The following is a 21,583-nucleotide window of genomic DNA, read 5'->3' as shown; positions in this document are numbered from 1 at the left end:
TTCAAAATTTTTTTTAGCGAAATTTAATGATGTCTCTGTTAGAAACAATCGCGTTTAGTTATTTGATTAATTACTTTAATAAATTAGAAAAGTTCACGTGCCTTTAAATTCAAAAAGTGCAGAAATTATGTACATATGTTGCAGGAAAAATAATTTGTAAAAATGAAATATATATGTTAATTTTCTAAAGTACTCTTAATGGAATTTCAAGCGAAAAGTGTACAACTTGTTGCCTCGGTTCTGCATTCAGAATTTTAAATCTTGAACGAGATTAAATTAATGTATAATCTGATTTTAAATATTATGACAGACACTTAGTGTATACAACAATATGAAAAAGAGATTATAACTGAGTATTACAAAGTGACAAATACTTCAATATTATAATAATCCGTATTGGCTATTTTCGCCCATTAACAAAAAAATTTTTTTTAAACTTTTTAATATGAAATTTTTTAACAATAATTTATTTATCATTTCAATTTTAAACTCTACTTGTATGTGTGTGCATTTTTTTCACGTTGAAATAATTTCCTGAATTTTCCCCGCAGCTATATGAGATAATAATCATTCGAGATTAAAAGAGCTTTTAAAATCTGAATAAAATCGTTTTTGATAAAAGCTTTCGAAAAATTGAAATCCAGAGAAAGTCAAAGCCAAAGGAAAGCTTTTTGAAAAAAATTCCGAGGTTAAAATAAAAAAAAGTGAAAGAAGTGGGGTGAAGTCAATTGGAGCTGAAAAAATCCCGCACCTAGTCTGTAATTTTCTCTAGACTTTTTTCTCAATTATTTTTTACTCGGGGAATCCTGCGAAAGCAAAAGGCACCGCTAATTAAGGGCACCGTTTACCTTTCGCATCTGTCAGGATTGAAGATTCCCAGTCCTCATCTAACCCTCCTTCCCACCCCCCCTTTAGATGTAACGTCCAATATGAAAGGAAATTAACTTCCCTTATTGAATGTTCCTCGCAAGAGCGACGGAGGGAGACTGGAGTACCTACGGATTCAGTTGACGTTCATAACACAGTCGAACTGCGAGTGGGAATGGTTTGAGTCATTTTTGAGGGTAAAATTGGAAAATAGAGGGAGAAATGTCGAGAAGGGATGAAAACGGAAAGGGGTAGATGGTTCATGCGCGAGGAGATTCACCCACGTGAGCCCGTGAATCCGTCTAGCTCAAGAAGTGAACTTCCTGCTGGTTTCAGTGTCGTGCGCGAATCCGTACGCGACGCTTGCCACTTGACGAGTTTCTTCATCTATGATTTTGAGAGTTGTATTGCTTTTGAAAAAATAACTGAAAAATAAACAAACAATAATAAAAAAACGATTAATTTAATTATTGACCTTTTTATTAAACATCAACACTATTAATATCAGTTTTAATAAAATTAATATTACTTTATTAATTAGAAAAGTAGTTTCAATTCAGGATTTTGTTAATTTCTTTTTAACATGATTTTGTCAAAATAATGTTCGAGGTGCGGTTTAAAAATTTCAGTGCAAAGGCGAAAGGGAAAGTGAAAGAGGAAAAAAGATGCTATACAATTTTAAAAACTGTGAATCTAAAAAAAATTAATTTAAAAATAGGTTCTTGAGCTTTTCACATAATATAATAATAGGACCCTGAGGCAATTTCGATATATAGAAAAAGGTGAATCTTACTCACAAGAACTTTAGTAACAAGCAAAAGTTTCAACTGACACGTATTTATAATGGGACCTAGATAGAGTTTTCAAAAAATACATGTCTTTAAATTATATCCCGTGGCGAGTAATATTAAGAAAGTAAAATTGAATCTCGCCAGAGAATAATAATCTTTCGTGTTCCATTAAAATGGCAAGTTTGAATTTAATAAAACTCATGAGTTCGACTTTAATGAAGATTTTCAGCTCGAATTTAATGAAAATTGTCAATTTGAATTCCCTGAAAATCCCAAGTTTGAATACAGTGTACGTTTCAAAATTAAATTGTATAATGAGGATACCAAATTTCTTGCGATTGTAAATAACAAATTAAAATTTAATGAAAATGAACATTTCCCGCAGAACACGTGCAAACACTCCAAAATAGAGAGGAAAAAAGTTTCCTTTTCTCCATGGTGTGAAAAGAGCTATTGTAATTGCAATTTAAAATGAAATGACACATACTGGAAATTTAAAAATAAAATACAAGTGAAAAACTAAAAAACGCATTTCTGCTTGAGCAAAATTTCAGGAAATACTAATGATTTTGAAGTTTAATTAAAGGGTAAGTTGGTAAATTTCCACTTCTATTTTACTTCTTTAAAATGTATTTTTAGAAAAATATTCAGTTAAATTTTTATTTAAATTCAATGATATTTTTATTTAAAACAATTCTGTGTTGAATTTTTTTTTTATTTTGGATGAAAATTCAAGAGGTAATACATTTATTCATGGAAAAGTGTATTTCATATTCCTTTCTTTTTTCGTGTTGAAGTTAAAATCATATTCTTCTTTCGTAGACATTTGATATTTGGGAGCAACGCGTGCCAAAGACAGAAGTGCTAGTTTGAAGAATCTAAATAAGATCAATATCTTGTCACCTGTAGCGAAAAGAAGATTCTTTTCAGTTTTACTTTTAGATTTTTATTCTCCAACTTAAAGTTTTAGAAAATTTCATTTCGAGAAAATTTACATTTTCATGTAAATTAAAATTATTTCTAATTTTTAATCTTCTTGCTACTCTCTTTTGTCGTCTTTTAATTTTATCTATTTTGTCTTCTACGTTTTCCCTTTTTCTTCTTTAATTTTTCTCTAATTTCTATTTCTCTTTTATCTCTCTTTTCTACCTTTATAGATCATTATGAAACTCATTATCTTTTGTAGCACGTTACAAAATATCAAAATGACATGACTTTCATATTTCTTTACTCGTATAAATTAAATATATGCTCTATATTCACAATAATGTTATAGAAAATTTTATTTAATTATTTTTAAATTAATAACGAATATCGCTTTCTCATTTATGTCATATTAAAATTTATTACTTGCTGCTTCCTCATATGGAAGCATTGTTCTAAACTAAAATTTTCTAACTCAATTTTTGCACATTTCATTACATTTTCTGATTTAAGATGTTTAAAAATCAGATTTATAATAATTGGCATTTTGTGTACATGTATAAACATTAGGGGAGTGTATCCAGTTGTGAGACACCTCCAGTTGTGAGACAGTCGATTTTTTTTAACACGTAATATTAAAAAGCCAATTGTGTTTATGTAAAAACATTTCTTTTTATATGAGCCAACTTTTTCGTGTACGCCGAAGCGGTTATTTAAACTGTTTTTGTTGAATACCAACACTGTGTGTGATAATCGACTAAAAAGCGTTTTTTCAATAAATGCAAAGTACTTTTTTTCCAAGTTAATTAATTGGAAAAGGTAAATGTAATGCATCTTCTTTTAGTATTCTCCTTTTATTTTGTGATGCAATATTGGATTGTTCCAATCTACGGTTGAAAATAATTTAATTTTCCTTTTTCAAAATAGCGTCAATTTTAATGCTCTTGTTGAAGCTATTAAATTGTGTTTATTTGATAGTCATACTTTGGCGAATAAATATTATTATTTAGCATATAATAATATGTATTATTAATATATTTAATCATTTATACTAAACATAACGTTTTATATCAAACTTTTTAAATTTTAGCAATTTTCAATAAGTGTCTCACAACAGGACACATTTTTTTTTGTTGACAAAAGCGATGTGCTTGAAAAATTGATCATAACTTTTTTTGAGTCCATCTAAACACTATACTTTCTTTGAATAAAAGTTGCGTATTGAACCCATTACTCCCAAATGTACAATTTTTTGTCACAAAATAATTCCCGATTCGTAATCAGCGACCCTGAAAACCCCCGAGTAACAAATTTCATGCGAATTCACAGATTTTCAAAAAATTTTGTCCGCCATGTTTGATCCGCCATTTTGAATTTTTAAACTCTGACTTTGTTTTCGTGATCAGGAACATCAAAAACAATTAGCTGTCAAATTTCATAATAATCTATCAAGTTTTGCGATTTTTTTTAGATGGCTACGATATCTATATTAATAAAATCAGACTTTTGTCTGTACATTGCACGAAATTAATTTTTTCTAGCATAATTTATTTATTTAAACAACGGAGAATCCAAAAATGGTAATAGAAAATTTCCTGTCTATATATATATATATATATATATATATGCATGTATGTATGTATGTGTGTATGTATGTATGTATGTATGTATGTCCGCAAAATTTTGTTCGTGTATAACTTGAAAACGTCTTGACCTATTGAATTAAAATTTTGCAATCTTTTAGGTATTGGTCTAACTTAAAATATTAGCTATATTTGATGAAAAAATATTGAGCTGAACAAAAGTTATAAATTTTTCAAAAAATTAAAGAAAAATTTTTTTTTCTAACACACGCACCGAAAGTACACCATTTCCTACGTGTCAAGCGGGAGAAAAGTGTATGATTCCCTGCGAGCGGGAGGGAATGTACATTCCCTCCCGGCTAGTGACGTCACCGGGAGGGAATGTAACATTCCCTCCCTGTGAGGGAGGAAAAGTAACTTGCTTTCTCGGTAATATTATTAGGAACGTAGTATAAATCAAAGTATGACCATTGGTGAATCAGTTACGTGAGTTACGTCAGCTAAGTGACTTACGTAACTTATGTGAGTTACGTAAATGGTGTAGTTACGTAACTTACGTAAGTTACGTAGTTATGTTAGTCTTTCGAGTTACAAACAATAAATGATTTACGTAAGTTACGTAACTGACGTAAGTTACGTAAGTTACGCTACTTGCGTAATCTTACGCTCTTTGGGTCAGTTCAGTTATTTCAAGCTTTTCACAAACTTTCAGTTACCACAGTTGTAACTATACCGCCCCCAGCTACAACTATACATTCAAAAGTAACAATCAAACTGCCGCGTTTGTACTTTCGGTATACGTGTGTTAGAAAAAATAGTATGTGCAACTCGGGAGGAAAATTGATTTCCACTCGTGTTTTACAGTTCTCGGCTTCGCTCGCAAGCACTCGCCTTCGGCTCGTTTGCTCGCTACGCCTCGAACTGCAAACTACACTCGTCGGAAATCATCCATTTCCCTCCCTTGATGCACAATCTACTATTTTTAATTTTTGCAGATTGGCATAAATTTTTTAATTTATTAATAATATAAATGATTTTAAAGATATATAACAATAAATTGAATTAAAAAATAATATTAATACGAAAAAATTATGGATTTTCCAAAAAAATCGAATTTTTTTTTTAAATTTTGACAAATTGCTGTAAATTAATCAGTTATGACTTTTGTAAGATATATATAAACAATAAATTTACAGATTTTAAACATATTAATTAGAACGATAAGTATTCAATTTTTTCAAAAAATTAAAAAAATGGAAAATTTCCAAATTTTATATTTTTTAATGTATATCTTTTAAACTTTCTGTAATTAAATATTACATGTTATTAAGTCATATTTTAGCATAATTTTGAAAGAAATACTGTCCTATAACTATAAGATGGAAGTAAGTATAAAAATGTTTTTAATATCAAAAAAATTGGACAAGTGCGATGAGTTGTACTCGCACTGCAATGGCGGGTTCCGTACACAAATATTAAAACAATACTTGCAACATTTATCGGTAATTGGTAGAATTAAAATAAACAATTAAAAAAATATATTAAAATTATTTGATAAAAAAGAATAACTAAAAAAATTAAAGTATTGTATATATCTAATATTGTAAACAATAACAACCCAGGCGCGAAAGACCAATGCTGACGATAGATTAAAGGTTGATTGAGTCTTGAACGCTCAGTGTGGGTAACTCACAGTAGAAGCAGTCTTTACATCACTGTCAATCAATATTAGTTCAATATTGGTTCAACATTGGACCCAATGCTCGTCCCATGCTCGATTCAAGACTCGGTCAGTCTTTATGAGTGAACCTCGAACATCTAATCTTGATTCAAGCTTGAATCAATCTTTACTCAATATTCAGTTTATCTTTATTTATTACCGTGTTCACTTAATTAAATAATATTATAATAATTATAATTATAATAATTGTTTCAAATAATAATAATAATAATTAACATTAAGTTATCAATTGATAAATAAATATATTATTAATTGTAACATTCATATTTAAAGAAAGTTAAATGGAAAATTTTTTTTTATAAATGTTTTCAAAATTATTATAGATAATTAATAAATAATAATTAAAATGTGCAATAAATATTCCTGACACTGCATCATATTTAATCATTTTATTAATTATGTTAACTTTTAATATTAATTTAATTAATTATTATTTATTTATTTATTAATTATTATAATTTTAATAATTATTATTCAATTAATAAATATTATTATAATTAATAATAATTATAATATTTAACATTATAATTCATTATTATTCCAAATTATATTTATTTACATAATATATTATTAATATATCTAATAATAAATGTTAATAATTTTGTTACTGAATAATAAAAAATATCAATTATTTATCGATGTTTATTAAATTATCCATTAAATATTTTTAATTGTAAAATGTTTTAAAAGTTGAATTTTGTAATGATTACAATTTTATTATGAATTATTTAATATTCATTTTTAATAATTAAAATAATTCAGGATTAGTATGTGTAAAATTTTTAGTCATAGTTTTCACTTTGCCCTTATAAGTAACAAAATATACGGCACTGGCATTAATATATTACATTAGCTCGAGGTCTCATCGAGACTCAGTGGCCGTGCGGTTTAAGTGGTTGCGTCTAGGACTTCCGGAATGCGTCTGGGGCGGGGGGACGTGAGTTCGATCCCACATGCGAGCGGATTTTTTCATTATAAGCGTTACATAAAATAATAAAATTACTATTTAATCTGTATAATTAATAAGTGTTGTGAATAAAAACTTGTGAACTTGTTTGTAAATAATATTAAAAGTCTGTCAAAAATGAAGTTAAAAAATGTACAAATTATCACAAATTGTGTTTTTTTTGCTAAAATTATTTTTCAATATTATTATGTCAAATGACATTTATTGTTAGTCATATAATATTTATATGAAAATAATACAATCATTATAAATTAATAATAATAACTTATTGTTATTAAATATGTAGATACATATATATTAATAACAATACTGTTTATTATTAATAATAATAATTAATATATTCACGTTATATTGAATGAACGCGTGAGAAGCGTGTAAATTTGGGAACAGTGGAAGCAGTCTTGTTCAGTCCTGCTTTCGGCTTCCGCAGCATTGATTGAAGACTGAACGCCAGTCTTCAACAAAGACTGAGCGTCAGGTTTACATCGGTGTTACTATTCCGGACTGAAGCAGCCTTGCTTTCGCTGTCCCACCAATCTTTAACCAATACTGACCAACCCTCAATCAAGCTTCGTAAAGCCTGAACTCACTGTCAGCTCGCGCCTGGGAAGCAGAGGAACAAAATTTTAAAAATTATAGTTCCTCTGCTTATTATTGTTTACAATTTTAGATATATACAATACTTTAATTTTTTTAGTTATTCTTTTTTATCAAATGATTTTAATATATTTTTTTAATTGTTTATTTTAATTCTACCAATTACCGATAAAAAATGTTGCAAGTATTGTTTTAATATTTGTGTACGGAACCCGCTATTGCAGCCCGTGCAGAAATTAAAATGTGGGCCTGATAGGGTACTAGACAGTTTTCCCGATCTCTGGTGTGGCTCTGGGTAGAGAAACTGACCAGTTCCCGACTAGTGTGTGACGCTGTTCCCGACCAATGCCCTACTTAGTGAAAAACTGGTCAGGGCCTCGTCAGTTTTTCTTAAAATTGCCCTATTTTGTGAGGCTAATTTTATTCAAAAGAAATTACAATAAAATTACTGTAATTAAAAATATTATTATATTAGAAACATAATGAACATATCGACGGTTTAGAGTGCAAACCTGCTAACTCCACTTTTTATCAAATTTGAGATTCTTTTTGTATTTGATAGATAAAGAGGTGATACATCAGCCAAGTAAAACAGTTTGACGAAATTATGTCTCTAAATTGCTAAAAAAGTGTTGTGAGTAAAACAGCTAACTCCATACCTGTCAAATTGCACTGCTATAACTCCACATAATATATTGTATTGTATTGAAATGTTTCTATATTTTGAGTGTAAGAGATATCAATTAAAATATATTTCAAAAGGAAGTACTTTTTATTATTAAGTAGCATTGTGTTGTTCTGTTAATAAAACAAATATACTGAAAGTTTTGTTCTATAAGAATATAACCTAAAAATTCTTTTGAATAGTTTTTTGACTCTCCTGAAAAATTTCATAAATGTGAGTTAGCAGGTTTGCACTCTAAACCGTCGATATTCATTACACCCAGAGAAAAATATTATTTAAACCAAATATATTTTATTTGAGTTAAATAAACGTATATTTGTCTCAGAACCAACTAGACTTTTTATTTCTTTTAAATAAAAATTTTCTTCGACACAAATAAAACATATATTTGAGATAAATAAAATTTTATTTAAACCAAATAAAATTTATTTCAAACAAATAAAAAGTCTAGTTGATTCTGAGACAAATATACCATTTCTCTGGGTGTATACATATATACAACATATTTATACATAACATAATGAGGTATTATAGTCATTTTGACTAATTTAAAAGTGAAAATGATAAAAATAATATAATTTCAAGAATAGAAAAACTTAAAAATTTTTGAAAAATATAATTTTTGGTTTTATGATTGATTCATTTTTCTTTTGGAGGTTGTTGCTCCTTTCTGCCTCCTTAATTTTATAATATTAATAAAGGTTATAATTTTTTATTTCAGATGTATAGGTAATAATTAATATTCAAATTTATTAATTATGTTTAAAAAATAGTTATTAAATATTGAAGGTGTTAAATTTAACAATCTCTCCGAATCATTTTCTCACTTTAAGCTAATATAATATAAAATAATTATTATTATTAAAATAATATTTTATATATATATATATATATATAATATACAAACCAAATGATAAATTCATCCTATAAATTAACAATTATTAAAATTCATGAAGTATAATTTATTAATAATTGTTTATTTATTATTATTTTTTAAATTCATAATTTTTATTTTTGAATAAATGTATAATAATTAATTATTTAATAACTATTATTATTCGTTATTTATAATTTAGTTGTTATTATTAATAAATAAACTTTATTATAATATTGTACTTAAAGAAAAAAAAATTATATGTATTTTCGTTTTTTATATATATTACCATAATTATTTTATAAAGTGTTTTAAAAGAACACGCTTTTTTAACTTAAATAACTGTTTTAAAAAAGTTAATTTTAAAAAATTAAATTTATTTACATGCTTTTAAAACGAGGAAAACTGTCGAGGCCCTGATCAGAGCCCTATTTCATATCTATTGAACACCCCATTTAGGGTTTTGGCCAGAATTTCTGGTCAAACCCATTAGATAAAAAAATTCTTAAAAATGTAGTATAATTACTCCGTTTAATTAATTTCTTTAATTGTTTATAATTTTATTATGCGGGAACTAATTTAAAAAACTTAATTCATTTACAGTTTATTCAAACGAGGAAAACTGTCGAGGCTCTGATCAGAGCCCTATTTAATATCTAGTGAACACCTCACTTGGGGTTTTGGCCAGAAATTCTGGTCAAACCTACAAAATAAAAAAATTATTCAAAACGATAGTATAATTACTCCCTTTAATTGTATTCTTCAATTGTTCATTATTTTTTATTAAAAGTAATTTTAGAGATTTAATTTTTAACACTTTATTTAAACAAGGAAAACTGTCGAGGCCCTGATCAGTACCCTATATAAAATCTAATGAACACCCTACCTGGGGTTCTTGCTAGGAATTCTAGTCAAACCCCTAAAATAAAAAAATTATTAAATAACTAAAATAATGATTGCCTTTCATTGTTAATAGCTTCTACAACAAAAAGGAATTCTAAAAACTTTATTAAAAAAAAATTTTAATAGGGAAAACTGTCGAGGCCCCGACCAGAACCCTGTTTTAAATAGGGCAAAGTGGGGCATTTTCTGCACGGGAGTGCGAGTACAACTCGCACTTGTCCAATTTTTTTTTATTTTTAGTTAAGAAATTAAAGTCAAAAAACAATCTCTTATTTATTCTCTTAAAATTTCATTCTTCCTTAAAATATTTAATGCCACGTGTTTAAACTAAAAGAAATTAAAAAAAATTTTTTTTTTTGAAAAAAAAAATTAAAAAAAAAATTTTTTTTTTAAATAGTTTCTTAAATAAATTTTTTGTCGTCAGACTGTAATAATACACCAGGATACCAATTTCCAGCTTATTAGGTCAAATAATGTAAAAGTTAGGGAAAACAAATTTTTTTTTTTTAATTTTTTAGTTTTTCCTTGACAACGCTATGGCCATCATTACATATCAAGTTCTCTATATTTTTCCTGTAATATTCGAGTAAAAATACACCAGCATGCAAAATTTCAGCTCTCCATGACGAATAGTTTAGAAGTTAAGGGTAGAGGGGGGGAATGGTCACTTTTTATGCATTTTTGGCCAAAAATCTTGTTATTTCCTTGACAACGATATGCCCATCACGTCCAATCACATTCGCTATATTTTTCCTGTAATCTACGAGTGAAAATATATATCTGGACCAAATTTGAGCTCTTTAGGTCAAATAGTTTAGCCGCTAGGGGGGGACACGATTTGGCTACGGACAACAGAGTCTCACCAATAGGGTTCCGCCGATACACCGTAGGTGTACGGAACCCTAAAAATTGAAAAATTATAATTGACGGACCAATTACTATCAAGCTTAATTCAGTAGTAAAAATGTTCAATTGTAAAAACTTCGAAAATATTAAAAATGGAGATTTTTTACGATAAAATTCGCAGGAATTCAAGAATTTGTGATACGATATGCGATACTTGCATTAGTATCTGAGTTTTTCCAAGCTTTGTCCAAATTTTTCCAGGTGTATCTTTTCTCATTAAATATAAATTTTCTTGATAAGTATTAACAATAAATAAAACTACAAATGGCTACAAAAATTCACTTATTTTATGAAAATACTCTTCGACGGGTTTTTGTTTCTACTAATACTTTCAACAGGGGTTCTACCAAATGGAAAAAACGGGAAATATACAGGAATTTAATTTAATCGGGAAAAACTGTGAATTCAGCCTGCAATATAGGTCTTATTTTAGATTTTAGCAATTATGATACAATTTTAATTCGAATTTGACTTTACTATAACTCCAAAAACTGGTGGAAATTTTGGGTTAACTTATAATACAATAATTAAATTTCTACAAATAATTGACAAACATTATGTTCTCTGCATTTTAATTAATTAAAAATAAATTATTTAATGATAAAAAGTCAATTACTGATTTAAAATAGTAATATTGTTCTAATGAAATAGTTAATGGTAGCTAATTATTATTTTTTCCGGTCAAATTAAATTCCCGGCTATTTTCCATTTTTCGAGACTGGTAGACACACTATTGAATGTATTTGCAGAAACTAAAACCCGTCGAAGACGGGTACGACAGCTAGTTGTAAATAAAAATTTACTTTAGACGCTATTTTGAAATTTTTTCTTTTGGAATACCCTTATCTGATAGGGAATATATTTTTGGCGCGATATTTAAGACTTTTAGATGTGTTCCAATACGAATACCTGTACTTAAATTAGAAGAATTAAAAAAACCTAAAAATTTCATGTTTTTTTTTAAAAACATATGTAATTGTTTATTTATAAATTTATAAAATTTTTTGGAACGCCATTCGAAAGAGTGGTTTTTTGACAATAAGAAATGACTACTATTGCGAAATTTTTTCTGTAGAGTTTTTATGTTAAACTATAGTGTTAAACTTGTGACAAAAAATTGTACATTTGGGCGTTAATGGGTTAAGTGACTTTTCGCACGGTATATTTTATTTAAAATTTCGTTTATCCATTTAAAATTTATGGGTCAAAAACAAAACCCGTCTCATACCTAGACACACTCCCCTACATAAAAATGTATCATGTTTTGTAAGAGATAATTTTTTTATATTGTAAATCTCAATGGGAGACACAAAGTCAGTAGTTTTTAAATATAATTTATCAACATAGAAAAAAATTGGTTTTTAAATTATCCTCGTACAATACTCATTTTGATAAGCAGCAAAAATGATACCGCTTGTATTAATTTTGAGTTTTAGGTATAAAGTTTCAAAATTAACTAAGGGCTAAAAAAGCTTTGTAATTGAACTACACGGAAAAAAAAGTTCGAGGATTATTCGGGAACTTCGTTCTTAACTCTTGGATACGGTGGGTAGTACACAGATAACTAAAGGTTGCCTCGTTTAAATATGTCATTTACTATTTCTCTACAAATTATAACTATTTCACCACTTCTCGGCAAACTGTTCTTGAAAAAGTCGGGAACTGTTCAAGAAAATCGAAAAGTTAGTCGAATGCAAGAAAAAATGGATTCTGCTTCCCCCCTCCCACTTCCCCTTCTTGACACGTCCGCACACATCCTTGAAGGTCACATACAATTTTTATTTTTTATTAAGTTTCTGAAATAGAAAAAACCATATTAGAGAAAAATCGACGGCGGCTGGAACAGAACTCGCGTACCCGAGAATAGAAGTCCGGCGTTTATCCAGCTGAGCTAAACAGACGAGTTAAATACCTCAGCATAAAATAAATATATAAGACACGCAAGTCTTACTGACTGTGAGACTTGTTGAGACTGGTGCGCACAGTTTCTGCGCACCAAGATTCCTTGACGAGTTCCCGAAAATTTCAGAAACAGTTGCGGCCAGCGCCATGAACTTTACATGAGAAAGTAATGAAAAAGAGACTAAAGGCCAACGCAGAATAGATCTGTAACCGGAACCGCAATCGTTACTGTAAGCGTAAGAATGAGTTAGAGAAGGATAAACAATATACCTATCCTTCTTTAACTCATTCTTACGGTTACGCTTACGATTGCGGTTCCGGTTAAAAATTCTATTCTGCGTTGGCCTTAATGGACTATTTATAGCTTTTTCTAATACAGTTCCCGAATTTCTTTCAAACATTCATTGATTACCATTGAATGTTCGTCGCTAGTTCAGAGCTGTTACCACGTATCCAAGAGTTAGGATATAATTCCTGAAATATCTGGGAACTTTTTTTTTCCGTGTAGAAAATTTTGTAGATTTTCTTATACGCTTTAAAATAGTTGTTTATTTGGTTTTTTTAAATTTTGTTTTGAAAATGTAAATTCTTTATGTAAAAAGAAGTTCACCATAAAAAACAAAACCTAAACTGTCATGTAAATTGCTATTGATATCATTTCACTTGATTTCACCTTCGTCGTTGTGTTCGAATTTTACATTCCTTTTAAATTGCACATGTGTGTGAGAGAGAGCTTTTGATTTAAATACTGTAGTACTGAAAACGTATGTTTCTCGACGCGCCACCACTACCTCGTATATACAATATATTTCTAAAAATATTGACGATCGATGAAAATTGGAATGCGTTATTCATATATTGGCTAGCACGTAAATGGGTAATGTAGTTTCCCGTAATGAAATTTCCACTGAAATTTTATGCTTGTGATGTCTATTAAACTATTAATAGGTGAAATAACGAATTTCTTGGAACGTTGCGAATTCAAATTTTGTGAATATACCATTATAAACACGGCAATAATTGAAATTGACTTTTCGACAATCGGAGAGCTGGAAATATTAATTTGCTTTTATATATACATATATATGAACATTTTGCAGTTTACGAAGATTAATAATTACAACACGATAATATTATTTAACGTGTCACTTTATTATATATAATTTAAAAACATTTTTTTTAATTACAAAATTACTGTTTTATGTTTGTCATTAAAAGTCTAAAGTGAAGACTATTAAAATGTCCAGTGCAATTTTACGATGCATATTGTTCTATTATGTGAAAATTAAAATAGATTAATTTTAATTAAATAAATTTATTGACCTTATTATAGTTTATCATTTTTTCATGATATTAAATTCATACGATTTTTAAATAAAATGTAAAATTTCCTTAATAACCTATTTTATGCACACAATTTTTACATAAATTTAAGGAAATATTTGAATATTTAAACGCTATATAAATAATTTGTCAATACAAATTTCGTATTTCTCAAGAGTCTCTCTATTAAATGGCAAAAAATAAAATTTTTCACATAAACAGTTTAAATTCCATTTTGTGATACCGAAAAATAACGTACTTAAGTGTAGGAGATAAAATGTTCATGTATATATTGTTATAGATTTAGATAACCTAACATTATTTTCTCTCCAAAAATTGATATTTTAAAATAGAAGGTTACCAAATAGCGGTTGTATTGTAATAAAAATGCAATTTATTTTGATTGAAGATGTAATACCATAAATATCCAATGTGTGCACACAAAAAATTTAAAAAAAAAATTGGAACTTAAATGTTAAAATTTTTATGGATTCACCCATATATAGGGGAGCGTGGTCCTAAGATGGCCGTGGTCCTAAGTTGGCCGTGGGCCTAAGTTGGCCACCCTGCATTTCTCAGAGATGGTATATGGACGAATCTATAATTTTGTGGTATGATATATCATGATAAACCATGATATATGTAATTTATGGACATAATTAAAATCTAAGATTCTTCTACGCATTGTGAGGACAATAATATTGTTTACGACTAAAAAAATTTAATTTTTCTTGTTTTTTCGAGAACAGCTACAAAAGATAAATAATTAAAAATTTCTAAATGAGTGTGTGCGCTAGTTCCTTTATTTAATGTTGTAATCAGAGGATCTGTCGATTTTTTAATTACATTTTTTTTATTAGCGTAATAATTTGAAACTTGTAAAAATCTACAGTGGTCCTAAGTTGGCCACCTAATGTTTTTGTTGGTTTTTAATTATGTTTTACTTTTTTTGTGTTTTTCATCACGAGAAAGACAGTAAAAGTGTAACGTAGGAATTAAACAAAAACAAAAAACGAAAAAAATGGTTTAAAAAACATTAGAAAAGACATGGTACAAAAACGCCTGTCTCGACAGCCATCCACCACTGCAAATAAATGAAATAAAATAATGCTTCATTTTCTAAACAAAAATAGTTAAATAATGCGTTTTTCTTCTCCTAAATGTATCAAATTTGTTAAATTTCTGCGCAAGAAGACTAGAGACAGGAGGTAAAACTTCGGTAGTGGGGGTATGGCAATGCTGAGTCACTCAGCTGATGTATGGTCAGGCGTTTACTTCATTTAATAATCACTCACATTATTTCTATATATATATATATATATATATATATATATATATATATATATATATATATATATATATATATATATATATCCGTTATGACACACATTGTGTCTCGATTGCACTTTAAAGTTAACCTCAAATTAAAATCATATCATACACATGTGAAACACACGGTATACAAGAATTTGAATGTGTGAGTGATGTGCAGAAGCACCGCGCCGGCGACTTTTCGAAACGAAAAACGCCTGGTTAAAGAAAGGCTCTTGACTCATCCCCACTACCGAAGTTTCACCTCCTGTCTCTTGCCTTCTTGTTTCTGAATAATTGAAAAGAAAATATGGGCAGTTCCACGTGAGATTTAAATCGACCTCTTAAAATCGGCCAAAAATATTTTTTTTCTGTTCTGTATCGAAAAAAAACAGACAGGTATTTTTTTATTTTTGTTTAATTGTCGAAATTTTTAAGTTATGAATTTTCGAAATTTTCGACTTTTAACTGTAGACCTATATTCAGTAGCTTATAAGTCCGAAAATATTGAGCTTAGAAAAAAGTTGTGGAAGAATGCAAGTTTTAGTTTTCTTTCAACTTTTAAGAAATGTAAACAAAAAATTTTTTTAAAAATTTTTTATAAACAAATTAATTTTTTTTAACTTTGGGCCGGATTTTTTTTTCATTTTTTTTTTATTTTATTTATACCTTATAATGTAGAGAAGATTTTCCAAAAAGTCCCAAAATGGGCCTGATGTGTTAAATGAGTTTTAAAACATTTTCAAAAATCACTTGGATTTTTTTTACAATTAAATTTTTAAACCTGTCTACAGCGTAGATCCTTGAATTTAAAACAAAAAACACTCAAATAGATTAAAAATTATACGCTGCAGACAGTTTTAAAAAGTTAATTGTAAAAAAATCCCACTGTGATGCCCGTGCAGAAAATGCCCCACTTTTCCCTATTTAAAACAGGGTTCTGGTCAGGGCCTGGACAGTTTTCCCTATTAAATTTTTTTTTTTAATAAAGTTTTTAGAATTCCTTTTTGTTGTAGAAGCTATTATCAATGAAAGGCAATCATTATTTTAGTTATTTAATAATTTTTTTATTTTAGGGGTTTGACTAGAATTCCTAGCCAGAACCCCAGGTAGGTAGATTTTAGATAGGGTACTGATCAGGGTCTCGACAGTTTTCCTTGTTTAAATAAAGTGTAAAAAAATTAAATCTCTAAAATTACTTTTAATAAAAAATAATGAACAATTAAAGAATACAATTAAAGAGAGTAATTATACTATCGTTTTAATAATTTTTTTATTTTGTGGGTTTGACCAGAATTTCTGACCAAAACCCCAAGTAAGGTGTTCACTAAATATTAAATAGGGCTCTGATCAGGGCCTCGACAGTTTTCCTCGTTTGAATAAAGTGTAAATGAATTAAGTTTTTTAAATTAGTTCCCATAATAAAATTATAAACAATTGAAGAAATTAATTAAACGGAGTAATTATACTACATTTTTAAGAATTTTTTTATCTTATGGGTTTGACCAGAAATTCTGGCCAAAACCCAAAGTGGGGTGTTCACTAGATATGAAATATGGCTCTGATCAGGGCCTCGACAGTTTTCCTCGTTTTAAAAGCATGTAAATAAATTTAATTTTTTAAAATTAACTTTTTTAATACAGTTATTTAAGTTAAAAAAACGTGTTCTTTTAAAACACTTTATAAAATAATTATGGTAATATCTTTAAAAAATGAAAATACATAATTATAATTTTTTTTTCTTTAAGTACAATATTATAATAAAGTTTATTTATTAATAATAACAACTAAATTATAAATAACGAATAATAATAGTAATTAAATAATTAATTATTATACATTTATTTAAAAATAAAAATTATGAATTTAAAAAATAATAATTAATAAACAATTATTAACAAATTATACTTAATGAATTTTTATAATTATTAATTTATAGGATGAATTTATCATTTGGTTTGTATATATATTATATCATTTTAATAATAATAATTGTTTTATATTATATTAGCTTAAAGTGAGAAAATTATTCGGAGAGATTGTTAAATTTAACACCTTCAATATTTAATAACTATTTTTTAAACATAATTAATAAATTTGAATAAAACTAGGGGGGCTCCGCCCCCCTGCGCGCTTCGCGCGCCAACCCCCTATTTTTATTTTAAAATTAAGTTTTAAATTATAGGAAATAAGTAATAATATTTATTATCAATATTGGTTTTTAGCCAAATTCAGTGAAATTAGTGTATGTTGAAATTATTTGTTTCATTGCATTTGCTTCCAAGATACACTACGGGAAAGTAACCAGTTTCGTATCTCAAAATCTAAATAAAAATTAATTAGTCATGTCTTATGTAAAGATTATATAAAATTCATAAAAATTCTAAAAAGTGATTCAAAAAATAATACTAAATTATAATAATGTTTTATAATCGATACTAACAGAAGAAGGAATTTACTTATAGAAATTTTGATGAGAAATGATTTTTAAATGATCAGACATTTTTATTTTTCAAAAAATTTTCTGAACAATTTTTTATTGGAAGAAGAAGAATTAATTTACAGAAATTTTGATTAGGAATGATTTTTAATTGATAAAACATTTTTATTTTTTAAAAATTTTCCCGAATAATTTTTTTCGGGTTAAAATTAACATTGTTTTTGTAAATTTTTGTAAATTTAAATTAAAATTTATTTTAATTTGTAATATGAAGTGGATTTTAAATAATATGGAAGGTACGAAGAAATCTAATTTAATTTTTGACACTGTTGACATTAATTGTGACATACGATAACGATTCCTTAATGTCCCCCTTAATGTTAAAAAAAAGGTTGAATTTTATCTAAAGGCCTTTTGATGTGTAGGTTAATAAATAAGGCAAATTTTAAATAAATTTTTACCTAATTTACATTTAGGCTCCTTTACCTTGAAGAAAAGTAAACTTTCATCTAAATTTTGATCTCTTGAAATGCCTTAATGAGGCCTTTTTTATGTGTAAGTTAATAAATAGGTCAATTTTGACCTATATTTTGATCTAATTTCAGAAGATATAAGTAAATTTGTCGATTTAATAGGCATTCACCTACGTCTGTTACAGCAATAACTTTTGACCTGATTTTGAGGTTATGTTTACCCCTTGACCTACGTCTATGACCTGAGGCCAACTTCAGAGCGATGACCCTTGACCTGATTTTGAGGTTATGTTTACCTCTTGACCTACGTCTGTGACCTGAGACCAACTTCAGAGCGATGACCTTTGACCATTTGTAGCCAACTTCAGGGCACTGAATCCGGCGGCGAAATCTTTTTATAATATAGAGAGATATTTATTAAATAAATATTAATTATTACTTATACATTTGAAAACAAAAATTATAACCTTTATTATTATTATAAAATTAAGGAGGCAGAAAGGAGCGACAACCTCCAAAGAAAAATAAATTAATCATAAAACCAAAAATTATATTTTTCAAAAATTTTTAAGTTTTTCTATTCTTGAAATTATATTATTTTTATCATTTTCACTTTTAAATTAGTCAAAATGACTATAATACCTCATTATGTTATGTATAAATATGTTGTGTTCATTATGTTTCTAATATAATAATATTTTTAATTACAGTAATTTTATTGTAATTTCTTTTGAATAAAATTAGCCTCACACAATAGGGCAATTTTAAGAAAAACTGACGAGGCCCTGACCAGTTTTTCCCTAAGTAGGGCATTGGTCGGGAACAGCGTCACACACTAGTCGGGCACTGGTCAGTTTCTCTACCCAGAGCCACACCAGAGATCGGGAAAACTGTCCAGTACCCTATCAGGCCCACATTTTAATTTCTGCACGGGTGCTTGCAAGTGATTTTTGAAAATGTTTTAAAACTTATTTAACACATCAGGCCCATTTCGGGACTTTTTGGAAAATCTTCTCTATATTATAAGGTATAAATAAATTTAAAAAATTAAAAAAAAATCCGGTCCAAAGTTAAAAAAATTAATTTGTTTATAAAAAAAAAATTTTTTAATAAAAAATTTTTAAACAAAATTTTTTGTTTGCATTTCCTAAAAGTCGAAAGAAAACTAAAACTTTCGTTCTGCGACAACTTTTTTCTAAACTCAATATTTTCGGACTTATAAGCTACTGAATATAGGTCTACAATTAAAAGTGCAAAATTTCGAAAATTCATAACTCAAAAATTTGGACAATTAAACAAAAATAAAAAAATACGTATCTGTTTTTTTCGATACAGAATAGAAAAAAAAATTTTTTTTTGCCCGATTTTAAGAGGTCGACTTAAATCTCACGTGGAATTGCCCATATGCATTTCTTCCTTATACACAAGCGAAAAAAAGTGGTGGCTAACTTATTACCGCTATTTCTGAAATGTCAAAAATGCAGCTTTTCACTATTTATTGTATTAAGACTACAAAAGCCATTCTATAACGTTCTAAATACCACAAAATTATAGCAAAACGATCTCTGAACACTAATATATACTTGCCGAGGTGATTAAATTTCATTTTGTTACTATTTTTGACCAATTTACTTAGGCGGCCAACTTAGGACCACTTTCCCCTATAATTAATTTTTTTGTCGTTTAATGTCTTCAGTTTTTTAAATTATTTTGTCAGGAAAGTTAAAATTATTTTTAATAGTAAAGCCAGAAAATTTTGATTTTGTTTTTCCCTAACTTTTCTCTGATTTTCAGACAGAAATTTGCCTTTTTCTCTGACTCTAAGAATATTTTGCTTCACTTTAAAAATGTTTAGATATCTGCATATTTAAAAAATGTTTCTAATACATTATTTGTAAATATTTTTAATTCTAAAATTATTCATTATTTTGCGAAAGTTGGAATTTCTTAGGTCGTCGGGATGAATTTGCTTTAGAATGTGAAAAAAATAAGCTATGCACAAGAACAGCCTAATCGATCAATATTAACCCGTGCCACCGAAGGGTCAAAGTTTAAATGGGGTTTAACATAGGATTAGTGCACTTTTTTACAGTTTGTATGATAACTTTTTTTTTAATTAATCTTTTGCCTTTTCGACATATATATATATATATATATATATATATATATATATATATATATATATATATATATATATATATATATATATTTATGGTTTTGGATGTGCTGAACACGAATCCGATGTCAAAAATAAGTTTTGATAGTTTCCAGATGTCAAAAAAGCTGTCACGCTTTTAAAAAGGACAATTTTTGGCAGTTTTTGCATTAAATTACTCATATAAAAATATTTTCAGAGCACTGAGGTAAACCTAAATGTGACCCGCTCCCAAGAAAGGTACCTAAGAAGCAAACGAATTATAGGTTGGGTTCGAGTTAGATTTATCTTGATTAAAAGTTCATTTTTAATTATTTAAATTTAAAACCAATATTCATTGAATATTTTGAATATAGTGAAGACTTGAAGACCAACAATTTTTAATTAATAATTGATTCTCTTTCCGTATTTTTACTTACAAAATATATAACATAACCTCAAATTTTTTGCTTCTTAGGTACCTTTCTTGGGAGCGCGTCACAAATAGATTGATGTAATATTGACAGTTGACAACTGTCAATTAAGCTCTCAAACTTTGTAAATTAAAGTATCTTGAGGTACAATGAAGAACAGAAGAAATTTATTCTTCGAGTCGTTGAAGGATATAACAAAGTTTAATACTGATTGTAATAAAAGCACCCTAGTAAAAAAACTAATGTAAATTCATATGGGCTGTAACATTTAATAAATACACAATTTTAAGGAAAGAAAGGTCCTTACTTAAAAATTAAATTTTTATGGTTACAAAATAAAATTTCCTTATAATTTTTTGAACAGCTGTCAACTGTGAAGAATACATGTCGCTCATAGAATTAATCTCAGTCCCATGCAGAAATTTCCCTACGTGTCCCTACCAAATCTTGGATTCTGATTAGAATCACGCTAAAAAATCTAGTTTGGAAAAATCTGACTAGAACCTGTTTAGCTTCTTGTGAGGAAATTCGGACTAAAAATATCTAGCTAGATTACGCAGAAAATCTAGAGAGGTAATTCAGATTAGAAATCACTGATTAGATCCTTGCTAAATTTTGGTCAAAGATGACCGGAGTCGGACTTAAATTATTTTTCAGTGTTTTCTAATCTTTTTTGGTGTGATTTTTTAATTAAACTATAACATTCTTTGTAAATTTAAAAATTGACC

The 21,583-nt window shown here is 27.8% G+C and overlaps 1 protein-coding gene across 3 annotated transcripts in view; it reads left to right on the top strand.

Annotated features, from left to right (window-relative positions):
• The first annotated feature begins 1,218 nt into the window (after positions 1-1,218).
• The window catches only part of LOC122502325, a 239,585-nt gene continuing 219,220 nt past the window's right edge, over positions 1,219-21,583 (top strand). The window contains exons 1-2 of one of the 3 annotated variants that reach the window (XM_043612311.1): positions 1,219-1,649; positions 1,880-2,245. The gene's annotated coding sequence lies outside the window, so the exon portion shown is untranslated. Of the gene's footprint in view, positions 2,246-21,583 lie in introns of all 3 variants that reach the window. The other 2 variants (XM_043612312.1, XM_043612310.1) reach the window with 2 other exon arrangements.

This window comes from Leptopilina heterotoma, unplaced genomic scaffold (assembly GCF_015476425.1).
Source record: "Leptopilina heterotoma isolate Lh14 unplaced genomic scaffold, ASM1547642v1 Lhet_228, whole genome shotgun sequence".
Taxonomy (NCBI): Eukaryota; Metazoa; Arthropoda; class Insecta; order Hymenoptera; family Figitidae; genus Leptopilina; species Leptopilina heterotoma.
The sequence above is the reverse complement of the archived record's forward strand: the minus strand, read 5'-3'. Positions and strand labels throughout refer to the sequence as shown.